Genomic DNA, 12,947 nt, shown 5'->3' with positions numbered 1-12,947 from the left:
ACCCCTATCTGTTTAAATTAGATGAAAGAACCCTGTACCCCTTTCATAATATTCTGGTTTAGCTGGGTGAGTGATGAGTCCTGAACTACATCATCTGTTGTTTGTACTGAAGTAGAATTGAGGGGGCCCCAATCATGGCACAAGACTTTGTTGTGCAAGACACTGTACAAATACACAACAAAAAGACAATCCCTGCCCTCAAAGAATTTACTCTCTGAGACAGAATTGCCATCAACCTTACACCGACAGGCACTGCTGTGCCAAAACAGAATGCCAACACACTTCTGCTGCCTGGGTACTGTGATTCAGCAGATGGGATCCTAAACTAGTGAGTTTTTTAGGAAAAAGATCCTGGAGAGCTGGATTCTGTTCATTGCTCCACCATTGACCTGCTGTGCTACCTTAGCCAAGTCCATTCACCATTTCCCTGTGGATCTGTATATCCTCACACTTGTTGTCTGTCTTCCTATTTAGAATGTAAGTTTTTAGCAGCAAGGGCTGTTCCTTATCACATTTTTATATAGTTCTCTAGGTACTACCATAATCCAAATAATACTCATGAATGCTCCAAATTCTATAGGTTTATAGAACTGCTTGAATATTTGTAAATTTTAAACAAAGGCAAGCTGAATAATTCCTAGAATTATTACAGTTCTTAGAATTTGAAACTTATTCAGCACCATTAAGTGCTATTCTGAATGTAGACATCAAAGTCTGGTGTCTTGGAAAAAGGAAAAGAAACTGAAAAAGGCATGCACAGCTGGGGATGAGATCTTCTCCAGAAAACAGAGTCAAGATATCAAGACAAATACGCTTAATAACTTGTACATTTCTTTCATAAGACTGAGAATTTTAGACACTGCAGTTTTTTTGTTTTTGCAGTATATTAGAAATTGAACTGGTATGTTAAAACTCTCAACTATAGCTCATCAAATATATTCTCCAAATAATTGGATTAATTGTATGCAATTTAAAAAAAATATTCTACCAACAATGCTTTTTTTGTTAGTCACATGTCTAGCAATGAATAATGTACATCACCCCCAATAATTTATACCACAAGCTTCAGATTTCTGAGGGATTTGCTGAAACCTCTCAGTGCCTTGTCCTGTCTCTATCCTTTAGTGGTCAAACTCAATAGAAAAAGAGACATATATTTTAATTCCTCCTGTAGACAAGCTGTTCAAAGTAGAATAGCTAGAGATATTTTATTGTTAATTAACTGTATTACAATAGTGCCCGGAATCTCTAATCAAGATGAGTGCCCTATTGTATTAGGCACTATATAGTAAGAAGTAATCCCTCCCCCAAATACAACACTGTCTATATATTTTTGACATCTGGCTAATGTGCACCTTGCTGACTGAAGAGGATATGCTTAACATAGTATCTGCAATGGGAATGAACATACTTAGGCACCTCTATCATTAACATACTGGAAGCAAGTTAGCACCGATGCTAAAGGCTTTTCATGTAATGTTAAAGGGTTCTAGGAGTCCCGAAGGATTGTGATCTGCTGAACCAGAATCCTTTCCCCAGATACGTATTAGTGAAACTTCTCCAGTGTGGACATAATGGCCAACATTCTTTTTTTCCATCTGTGCATAACAGTCTAGCTTGTAATATGTGAATATGAAGGACTATGCTTTGGTTGACTTTGCAGATAGTTGAGAACTGTCTAGGCTGTTGGATGATCAGTTACTTGACTCTGTTGCATGCCCACTGTATCTTTCCATCATATGCCCACTGCACCCCTTTATTTTCTACAGCATACTTAGGCCTGAATTAATCCTTTTGCACATTGTGCCAGATTGCTGAAAATTGCCTCTGGTCCTTTGCATGTCAGGAAAAATCTTTTTGTGATTACTTTAATTTTTGTGTGCCAGGTTTCAGTCCCTGTTCAAAGTGGCATATTTCATCATTTAGCACATTTCATCTTGATTCAGTTTCAGCTGAATTAACTTGCATCAGGCCTACCAAGTATCTTTCATTTTTTCTTGGGCTACTTCATATATCATTCTAGCAATTTATCAGTTACAACTTGGACCCTGTTCCCTCATGAGCCTTTTTTTTAAATCTTGCATCGCTGCATTAAGCTATATAATTGTTATGGCTCTTTGTCCAGATATGTAATTTTCTAGGTCTGTGTCCATTTTTCTTTAGAGACCCTCAAGACTATGAGAAGGAACAGCTCCTTCCAATCCAGTTACCTGCATTCTTCTTGGTGTCTGAATGCAGACAGCAAACCGTTCACGCCCATCATGTCATTTCACTCTCTATGAATGCAGTGTAGTCGTGGTACCATATAAAATTAATTTTTAAAGGCCGCTTAAACTTACAAACTCTAGTGATCAAAACAGCACTCTTTAATGGAAACGGGTCAAGAGAAAGCTGCTTTCTTGATTCCTTCAAAAAGTTTAACCCATGAAGAATTAACTGATGCTTGTATACCAAAACTGTCACCAAGTGGCAGTGTAAAATTCAGCTTAAAGGTTGTGTTCACATACACATAATGTTCTGAGAGGCTCGTAACCTGCATAGCACCCCTGCCTCAAAGACTCAAGGACTGAGGTACACAAGAGGGGATTTCTGCCAGGGAAGGGTAGCTTTAAACCACAGCTAATTCCATACAGGCTTTACTGACAGAAGCTGCTTAGGGATACACAGAATTACTCTGGGGGCTATACTTTCCAGCTCCATATAACTGGAAGAGTGCCTTGTGCCATGCCAATTTTCCTCTAGAAAATTTTGCTGCCAGCAGGGCCCTGAGCCATGGCTTATGCTGGCAGAAGCTGGCATATTCCAGGGCTGAATCAACATTAAAAAGCATCAAACTCCATTGGCCTAATTTTCAGAGGTTCTGAGCACCTGCACCTCTCATTGACTTCTATGTTATTCAAAATACATGAATAATAGGCTCCTAAGTCTACAACTACAGGTTCAGTCACTACCATCTGGTAAATCATTAAACAAAACATAACTTGGGTGCATAAATAATGACACACCTAGAGGATTCCCCACTAGGATGCTTTTTCAGAAAGGAAGTAGTATATATAAAGAGTTCCAGACACTACTTCTTTCTTATTGTCAATCTCATGATCCCTGAAGTAACAGGATGTATAATGTATTCTGTGACAAAGGATACAGGTGATCTACTTTCAATTTTAAATAGCTTCTGAGCCATTTATATCCTGCCAGAAACTGTGATGTTAAAAATGTACAGGTGTATTTTCTCTTTTACAGGTGGTTTAAAGGAAACAATTGGGGAGTATTTATTTTTAGAAGTGTCCTGTCCCCCTAAATTCAGTCACTCAGTCATTGGTCTCTCTTCCACTCCACCTTCCCCCTGGCACACAGACACAGAGTTTCTTAAGACTGAAATATTCTACCAGGGATACGTGGTATGTCAATGTCAGAAACATCTCTTGGCAATGCAGACCACTCTAGTGTGTTTATTTCTCTATAATGCATACTCTATTATAAAGATATTGAGGAAAAACAATCCATGCTCTATAAAGGGAAGTGAGGTATTTCAACAGACCCTGGAAAGTTTTATCAAAACTGGAGGTCCTTTATCCACCACACAACTGTATAGCAATGGATATAAATATGATAGGGGCCTTATCTAGAGATTTGGCACTCCAGGTCACTAAATGAAAATGCTCTCTTCATCCATGATAAATACCAGTCTTCATTCAAATTTGATTGTAATGTATGGAGTAAGATCTTAGCTAGAGGATGAACTGATGAAAGATGACTTCTTAGAAGGGCAAAATAATCAATACAAATAATCACACCACGCCATCACTAAACTGATGCTATCACTGCAATTAGTAATAAATTAACTTTTTCAGGGTCTCATTTGGAACGAACATCTGTAATAAACATTACCTGCTGTCCCCTACAAAAATCTCAGCCCAATTTAGGGGGATAAAATGCCATCTGGTTTTTAGGCCAATAAATACACAGTTTTGATTGTCAAGCTTCACGAGCTTAACCAGCTTTTTTCACATCCAACTGCCCATTTTAACTTGCTTACTCCTTTTAAAGACATTGAGATTTCAGCTGTAAGAGCAGTCTACTTAAGCTCTCAATGCAGACATTATCATCATCATCATCATCATCTCAAACTTTTCACGGAGGCAGAGTTACAGTAAAATGTTAGCATACTAAAATGTATATTACTGAGAGGAAGATTGCACCATAGCCAGCGAGCCAGAATTTTTAGCCAGGTTCTTTGAATGCTAACTTGATCCTCAATAAGTATTCTAGAAAGGCTGACCAAACTTCTAAATAACTATCCTCTTTTTGGCACTTCTCTTGTGGGCGTATTTGGTGCAAAAGCTTTTCCATTACAAGGACACTCCATATTTTACTACACCACAATTCCACAGGAGGAGTTGTCACATTTTTCCAATAATATGCAATACAAAGTCTAGTTGCTAACAGAATCTTGTATTGGTACCCATCAGCCAGATACTTGCATACATGCATGAACTTTTTTTAATGCATTTACATTTGGAAGACTATGTAAGAGTTAAACTGCTAAAGGGGAAGGAGTGACTTTAAGCAGTGCTTGAGTGGCACTGACAGGACCTAATGGGCTGGGGAATCTGCATCTCAGCCCAGCAGGGAGCCCCCACCCAAGTCCCGATGCTGTGGGATAGGGGGAAGGGGAAGGCCCTAGCACTTTCCGTAGGTCCCTGCAGCAGCAGGAAAGTGACACTTCAGTCTGGAGGCCAAGACTTTCCACAAAGAGCAGGCCCCCCAATTCCAGGGCAAGGCAGAGGCTGGAAAGTGTAGGGGGGAGGTACAGTGTAGCCCTGTCATTCCCCAATGCCATTGCTCTCCATAGAAAGCCCTGGCATCAGATTTGCAGCCCCCTTTTGACTGTTGCCCCATGCCAGGATGGGGATCAGAGAAGAGTTAGGGCCTCCCCTCCCAGCCTGAAGTGCCGGAACACCAGGAAGGGCTCCCCCGTTGAGTGGGGATGTGGGCACCGCAGCCCATTACTTCACGCACGGGTGGTGCCTAGTCTCTGGGTTACCCACAGCCCTGCACCTTCCACCCAAGGGAGACCGCGCCATGAAGGAGAGCATGTGGTGCCACTGCAGCCTCCCCAGCACCAGGAAGGTAGGTGACATGGCCCAGCCCCCTGTGGCCCAGCAGTGCTGCCAAAGTGGGGTCCTGGGGAGGCAGACTGTGGGCAGAGCCATGCCTGGCTGTTTGGGGAGGCACCGCTTCCCCTACCCGCACCTGGTGTGGTCGATCCTAAAAGTAAAGTCACTTCTGCCACTGACCCCGCACCCCCCAGGGATGGCCCTGCTTGTCAGTATACTATGTTGATTAATTGATGCTCCTTTTACTCTTTTGCATCTGTATAAATCCATAGTACACACAATACTGCGTGCAGATGTGGTTGTCCGGTTTCAAAAGAGATATATTGGAATTGGAAAAGGTTCAGAAAAGGGCAACAAAAATGATTAGGGGTATGGAACAGCTTCTATATGAGGCAAGATTAATAAGACTGGGACTTTGTAACTTGACTAAGGGCGGATATTATAAAGGTCTATAAAATCATGACTGGTGTGGAGAAAGTAAATAAGGAAGTGTCATAACACAAGTACCAGAGGTCACCAAATGAAATTAATAGTCAGCCAGTTTAAAACAAATAAAAGGAAGTATTTCTTCACACAACACACAGTCAACCTGTGGAACTCTTTGCCAGAGGATGTTGTGAAGGTCAAATCTATAACAGGGTTCAAAAAAGAACTAGATACATTCATTGAGGACAGGTCCATTAACAGCTATTAGCCAGGATGGGCAAGGATGGTGTTCCTAGCCTCTGTTTGCCAGGACAATGGCGATGGATCACTTGATTATCTGTTCTGTTCTGGGGCACTTGATATTGGCAACTGTTGAAAGACAGGATACTGGGCTAGATGGACCTTTGGTCTGACCCAGTATCTCTTTTCTAATCTTCCGGCTGTTTGGGGAGGCACCACTTCCCCTACATTTATGGTCTTAAGATGACATAAAAATGAATAATTATTGATCACTTAAAATTAGCATCCTAAAATCTAGAATTTCAATATGCAGTAGTAAAAACAATGCCGATAGCAACAAACATTCTCAACTTTCTAACTGACTTCCATAATATAAATATTCAGAGATTTTTATCCTATTTCATTAAATGAGCACTGAAGGGAAACATTGCAAATTCCAGTCAAATTTATATTCTAATGTAATGAAACTTGCCATTTCATGCTTCTGGCCAGTAACATTAAGAAATAAAATGTGCATTTTGCAATGATTATTTATGTGTTCACAAAATTTTAAATATTTTTTATTCTCTTGAAAATGTAACATTTGTAGAGATTAAATGTCATTTGAAATATTTAAGACCACATACCTTCCTATACTTCAGTTCCAAACCTTCTTAATGCCAGAGCTTTTAGGGGTATCTGATTCAGAACCCCTTCATGGTCTGAGGGCAGCCCACTGAGGTCTCAGACCTCCTGCCATCACCTTTCTTAGGCAGGATCCCATGAGCTGCTCCCTCCAGACTAGAAACTTAGATCCCTGCAGTTCTCTATGATTCTCTCAGGAGATCTGACTGAAGTTCAATACCTGTAGCCCTGTTGTCCGGATAATGATGAGGTTAACCAATGACCAGCCAGCTGGGTAGCTGGCTTTCATGATAAACAGCTCCAAGACAGTCCTGCCATGCAGATTACCAGAGCTCACAGGTTCCCTGCCATGGATCCAGGAGCCAAGAGATCCTGGAATGGGCTTCCAGGATCCACAGTTCTATCTCATGGAAGGGACCCTGAAAGGTCATTGAGTCCCACCTCATGCCTTCACTAGCAGGACCAAGTACTGATTTTGCCTCAGATCCCCCTCAAGGACTGAATTCAACCCTGGGTTTAGCAGACCAATGCTCAAACCACTGAACTATCCCCATGGGCCTGGGAACCATAAGTCTTCCAGGCTCTCAGATCAGCTAGCTGCTTGGGCTGCTGAACTTCTGCAGCCTAGGAAGCCAGCTGCCTGAGACTTGGGCAGCCCGGGGAGCCAGCTGGTCCAGGAGTCTTGAAGCCTTGCGGTCCCAGTCCTGGAGCTGCAGACACTAGGAGCCTTGGCCACTGCTGACTGAACTCTCAGCGGTTAAACTAACAAGAATGTCAATCTCAGGCAGCAGCTGCCACTTGCAGGGAACAGATTTTATTTCAGAAACACTGTGATGTCAATGTTTCTGAATTTTGATTGATTTATTTATTTTTTAAGATCTCCAGCTAGCAAGAAATTTTAAAAACATTGTTTTTATTCAAATTTGGAAGAAATCCAAAATTTATAAAATTTCTAGATGTCTTGTGGCCTAAAAGCCTGAGTTTCAACCAGCTCTAGTTTTGAGTTGATATGGCTATGGACATGTATTTGTTATATTTGCCTTGCAATGATAGTGGGATTTTTTTCTGCCAATTTAAGCAGAGAATTAGAGCAGAAATTGCTATCTAGTCTTTGCATTTGTTTTATAGGTTCATTGTCAGATCATCTTTACAGTAAATTCTTTAAATTGTGGCAACGTTCCATAGCTGTATTACTGCTATTACCAATATTAGGGCCCACTTCCACAGCTCTCACTTCCCAAAATAACCACATTGAAGTCAATGGGACTTCTTTAGATGAGTCAGAACTGCAGGATTGGGCTTATTTTCAAACCTTAAAGAATATTTCATTATTTTATTATGTTAACAGTTGGGGAAATATGACATAATAGCCATGGTAATCCTTTCTCCCTAGACATAATGTATATCATCCATGTACTGACCTGAAGAGAGAGCTCTCTTTATTCCATATATTCAAATGAGCTTCTCCAATAATGTTTTGGTTTTGTTTTGCTAACCAGTAGATTACGAGAAATTGAGGAGGGATTTTCACAAAACCCATTAACAAATAAGGTGTGTGCTCACACTTCCTGCACACTGTTTTGAAAATTGATCCCTAAGGGCCTAATTAACTATTATGCACTTTTCCTTCCGAAAAAGAATAGGAATTTTTGTGCTTAAAATAACTTTGAAACCAAAATCTTCCAAAAGGTGCTGTCTTTCTTCTTTAGCAACTCTTCACAAAATTAAGCAAATCTCCAAAGGCCTGATCGGAAGCTTGCTGAAAGAAGTATGGAAAGCCAAGGCACCAGCAACAGCATTTCTCCATTTCCTGCACAAAGAATATTAAGACCCTGATCCTGCAAGATGCTGGGTGCTCTTGACTCCTAGGGAAGTCAGGGGGAATTGAGGGCACTCAGCACTCATCAGGGACATAAGGCCCTACAGAGGAACATGTACAGTGCTCTGCAATCTGAGAAAACCACTGTGCCCACACAGAACTAAGAAAGGGTGAGTAGGGTAAAAGGCGGTACAACAGACTTGGAGGTAGGGCATGGCCAAGATATAGGTGCCTTATAAGTGTTGTCTTGTGAATGCAGTGATTGTAATTATTTTCAGCTATCCTCTATTCTACAAGTCAGTAGCAGTGGTTTACATGTGTGTCTTCAGCTGCACCTAGAGTTTACAGTAGGGCAGCCATGGGGGGGTTGATCTTGACAGAAATGCTTCCAGTAGTTCCAGTGAAGCAATATGCCTCAATGAAGTCTTCTGAGTGTTGTGGAGATGGCCTATGAGCACAGTATTTTTGCCAGTCACCAGCCTACAGTTCCAGTGAGTAGTAGTATATGAAGTATATCCAGGGTGGTACTGAGAAATAGGATCCCACTAGCTAATCCTAACAAGCAATATAGACTATCCTCACAGACAGCAGTTACAAGGAAAGTCACTTCACAGGCAGAGCAAAATTGTCAGCTGAATCTACCTGCTCAGCATTGATTATGCCTACAAAAATGTTATATACAGGCATTAAAAGTTCTAGTGCTCTGAATGGTAAATCAGTGTCTTCCCAAACAATTAGTGGACCACAGAATTTTTGACACAGACAAAAATCATACACATCCATGTTAAGTGAATTACAGGGAAACCCAAGTAGGAGTTGGTTCCAGGATTTCATAACATGACATGACATGTTCCCAGTTAAATCTAAGGTATGTTTCATGCACTTTTTTTCTGCTGTGGACTGTAAAGATTTATATTCTATGAGAATACTAAGAGAGTGTTTAGAAATTATATGACTTTTTCTTTAAGAGGAGAATTTCTTACACTGCCATGTTAACATTAGAAAGAACATTACAAGAATAGCACAGAAGCAGCAGCAGATTGAAGAAGAGCTCAGTTGGGTTACACACAGTGACCTATGTTTGACTAGCAACAAAACACTTGATGGTACGAGCTCAGGAGGAGGAAGTGTCCACAGCTGGGCATCATTATTCAAAATCTGAGTTAGATAAATAAGTTTACATATGAAGACATGGCAATCTTGTAAGGTAATTTACTGCTGGTTTATTTCCTTTGTTGAATCATTCACATATTAATCAGATATTGTAGGTCCTGATTCCAGAAAAGATTCTGTGTTTCTTTGTGAAACTCACTTAGAAAATCCATGAAAAAGGATATATTTCTCTTGTTTCCCGAGAACTATTTTTTGTCTCATATATCACCTAGGAGAAATTTATTCTCCAGTTTCAACAAAGTTACAACACAGATGAACTTTGCTGTTTGTTGCTATGTAGAAGCATATTTCTATTTTAACACCACTGTGTTTATTATTAGGCTGTTGTACTTAAGCACCACAAGTAGTTGTGCACTCATGCTGAGGAACTGAATAATATAAACTATATGAGTGACATGCTCTTTGTACTAAAGTATCTCTATGGCACAACACATACACATGCTAGGATTATAATCTATTTTAGAAAACTTAATTTAATTGTGTATAATAGTTATGTATTTAATATTATTTTAACTAGTAGGGGGTTTTAATCAATTGAGTTTATTGCACATTTTGCAATTATAAGATTGGGCAATAATACTGAGGTTTTTCCCCATTTATTTCTAATTTGATACTTTCCAAATAGAAAATAAAATACAAACAGAATCTTTGCAAATCCAAAGAGGAAAGAAGGGAGCAGGGGGAAGGGCAAGAGGTGCAACATGTTATTTGCAAATGGAAAAAAAAATGATCACAGGGACCTAACTACAAGTCCTCAGCTTAGGAAAACATGTGAGGAGGAGCAAAGGGAATCTTAGACCTGAAAAGAAGAATCTGTTCATATGCAACTATTATGCAACAATGAAAAGTAAAAAGAAGCATATTCTCACAACATCTAGAATTTAATTCTTGGCTGCCTAGAAAACTGAAAATATCATTCATCAGTTGGAGATCTCTAAATAAGGTAATCAGAAAATGGGATATAATGTTGGAATGGCAGAAACCAATGTGACAATGACAATATTTCATACAAAGCCTTGAAAAATAGTCAACGTGTTCTGAAGACGAAACATCAAACTATTCCTTAAAATTTAACAGAACTACTCATGTTACTAAAGGCAAAATTCTGCTCTTAGTTATTCTGGTACAATTCAATTGATTTGGTGGGATTCAATCTGTTTAAATGAGAGTAAATTATATCCCTATTTTGAGGAAAGTATTGTAATACATCCACTAATTATGTCATTTTAAAAATGAAGCCCACCTCTTAAGGTCATAGCACCCTATCTATTGTGATAAACAAATTAGAGCTGTTGCCACTTAACATGATAAGAGGTAAAGGTTTGGGCTAGGTGGCTCTTTTATATAAGTAACCATCTGACATAATATGGCAATAGAATAGATGTGGATGGCATTAATTTAAATAAATGCTTCATCTCCTCTGAACCAGACAGTAATGGATAACTACCTAACAGCATGTGCAGCACACTGTATTCCAAGTTGTTTCTATTTAAAGTACTGTACAGCAGATAAGCTATTGCCCAAGAAGCAGAATTCAACCTTATCTCTACTCCACTACAGTATTTGCCAAATTGGTCAAATAAATAATCACTATAGAAGATCTCTTTACTTTAGTAAATGTTTATGGAAAGCTATTAGAATGTTTAAATTTAAATTTAATTCATTTGTAGAAATTAATTAACATTTATACAGTCTTAGGCATAAAGAATTCAAAGTGTCATTGATATCATTTTCTTTCTTAATAAAAGGCCCAACTGCTACAGATTTGTCTAGGTACCTGCTATTTACATGGACTTTCAGAAATTACTGTGGGCATAAGCCACAAAGAAATGGTTTGGGGGCATTTAACCACTTATGGAGGAACCATTCTTCAAAATCTCCTTTATAAAGTGCCTTTGCTTGACTTGGCATCATAGCAATTTCATTTAGAATGGAACTTGCTGTTCCCTTACTGAGAATGAAATATAAACTAAGTACATTGGTTGACTTTAAAACCTTAACAGTTTTCCCTTAGATGACTAAACAATATTACTTCAGTATTTGCAGTATTCTGTAAGTACTATATTACTGCCTAGAGCTTTGATTAAATGCCTCTTTTTATTGCTGTAGAACTCCAAATAAATGAATAATAAATCTAGCCCCTAAAGATCAAATAAAATGTGTTTGGGGCAGGAAAAGAAAAAGTAGATTTTCTGCTTTTTCGAGTCCATTAGTCCAAAAAATTGCAGTTTCTTGTCAACATATTACAGTGTTTGCCAAGCTGTAGTTGTTTACACACTCTAACTTTCATAAGAAATACGAAGTTCATTCTCCCTTCCCCCATTCTGTCCAAGCATTTAAACTTGATTTGGAGAATTCAAGGATTATGGTCAATGATAGAGCAGGAAGCAGAATGTGCTGTATATATTTGTGGCCATAGGGTGTAGAAAACAGATTAAAAACTAATTTTCTGTGGATTAAACCATTTTGCTATTAGAAGAAAAAATACTATATATATACTGGTCGACCACAGTCTGATACTACAATGAAACAATCATTAAGTAAATTCTTAATGAGGAGCTCTATCTGCTATTGTGTTTTTGTTTGTCACATCTAGTTGGAAATTGATTTTTGTCCATTGGATAGGCATCATGAAAACTCTGATTATTTTGAAGTCACGTATGTGGTAAATATTTGGCAGTCACTTGTGATCATATACCAGTTCATGCAGTACAATCTCCGCTGATTATGGTTACGAAGAACCACTCTTGCAACATGTATGGCGTTTTATATTTGAAGATCCATTTGACTATATTAACCTCAGTGGAATGATTTCCACAGTTTTAGAAACATGCACATATTCCTCAAGATACAGGCAGCAAGAAAGTGAATAGCCACAAGGTGGGGAAGAGGGAAGAAAGCATAACTGAGGCTTTTAGTGTTTCCTTTAACACTTTGAAATAAACCACTTGTGAAAAAAATGCAAAGCTGTTAACACCTCGACCTGCATGTACATCTTCCCTCTGTTCAGAAGGCAATATGAAGCATCAGAAGATCACACAGTTCTCATCTTATTCCCTTACTGAAGCAAGAAATGTGCCAAATGCTGCATTTCAGAGCTGTCACCCAAAGTGAAACAAGGTCTTTAAATACATGACATCTGCCTCCTGCCTCTTCCCCCTAGGCTTTCAGAACAGTAGATAGGCCCTCAATGCCAGAAGTATGTCTCAGTTTCTGGATCAAGTATCACTCCCTCTGGAATATGTATTGGTTAGCACATGCCCTCCAAATAGAAAGCCAAGGAAACTGTGTGGATGAGAGAGGTATATTATTTGTAATGCCATCATTAATCATGACAAGGGCAGACAAATAAGTAAAACCAATACGTTTAAATGATTCATAGCCATCAAGTTATGTGTGTAAGAACATGGATTTACTGCTTTTACTCATGACCTCCCAGCTATAGTTTTTCACACTCGTAGGTTTAGTGTTGTCTTAAATTAGAGTGCAAGCTCTTGATTCATCGTTTGAGACCACAAGGGACCACTGTAATCATCTGATGGCAG

Source organism: Gopherus flavomarginatus, chromosome 1 (genome assembly GCF_025201925.1).
Source record: "Gopherus flavomarginatus isolate rGopFla2 chromosome 1, rGopFla2.mat.asm, whole genome shotgun sequence".
NCBI classification, from domain to species: domain Eukaryota; kingdom Metazoa; phylum Chordata; order Testudines; family Testudinidae; genus Gopherus; species Gopherus flavomarginatus.
Note: the sequence above shows the minus strand (reverse complement) of the source record.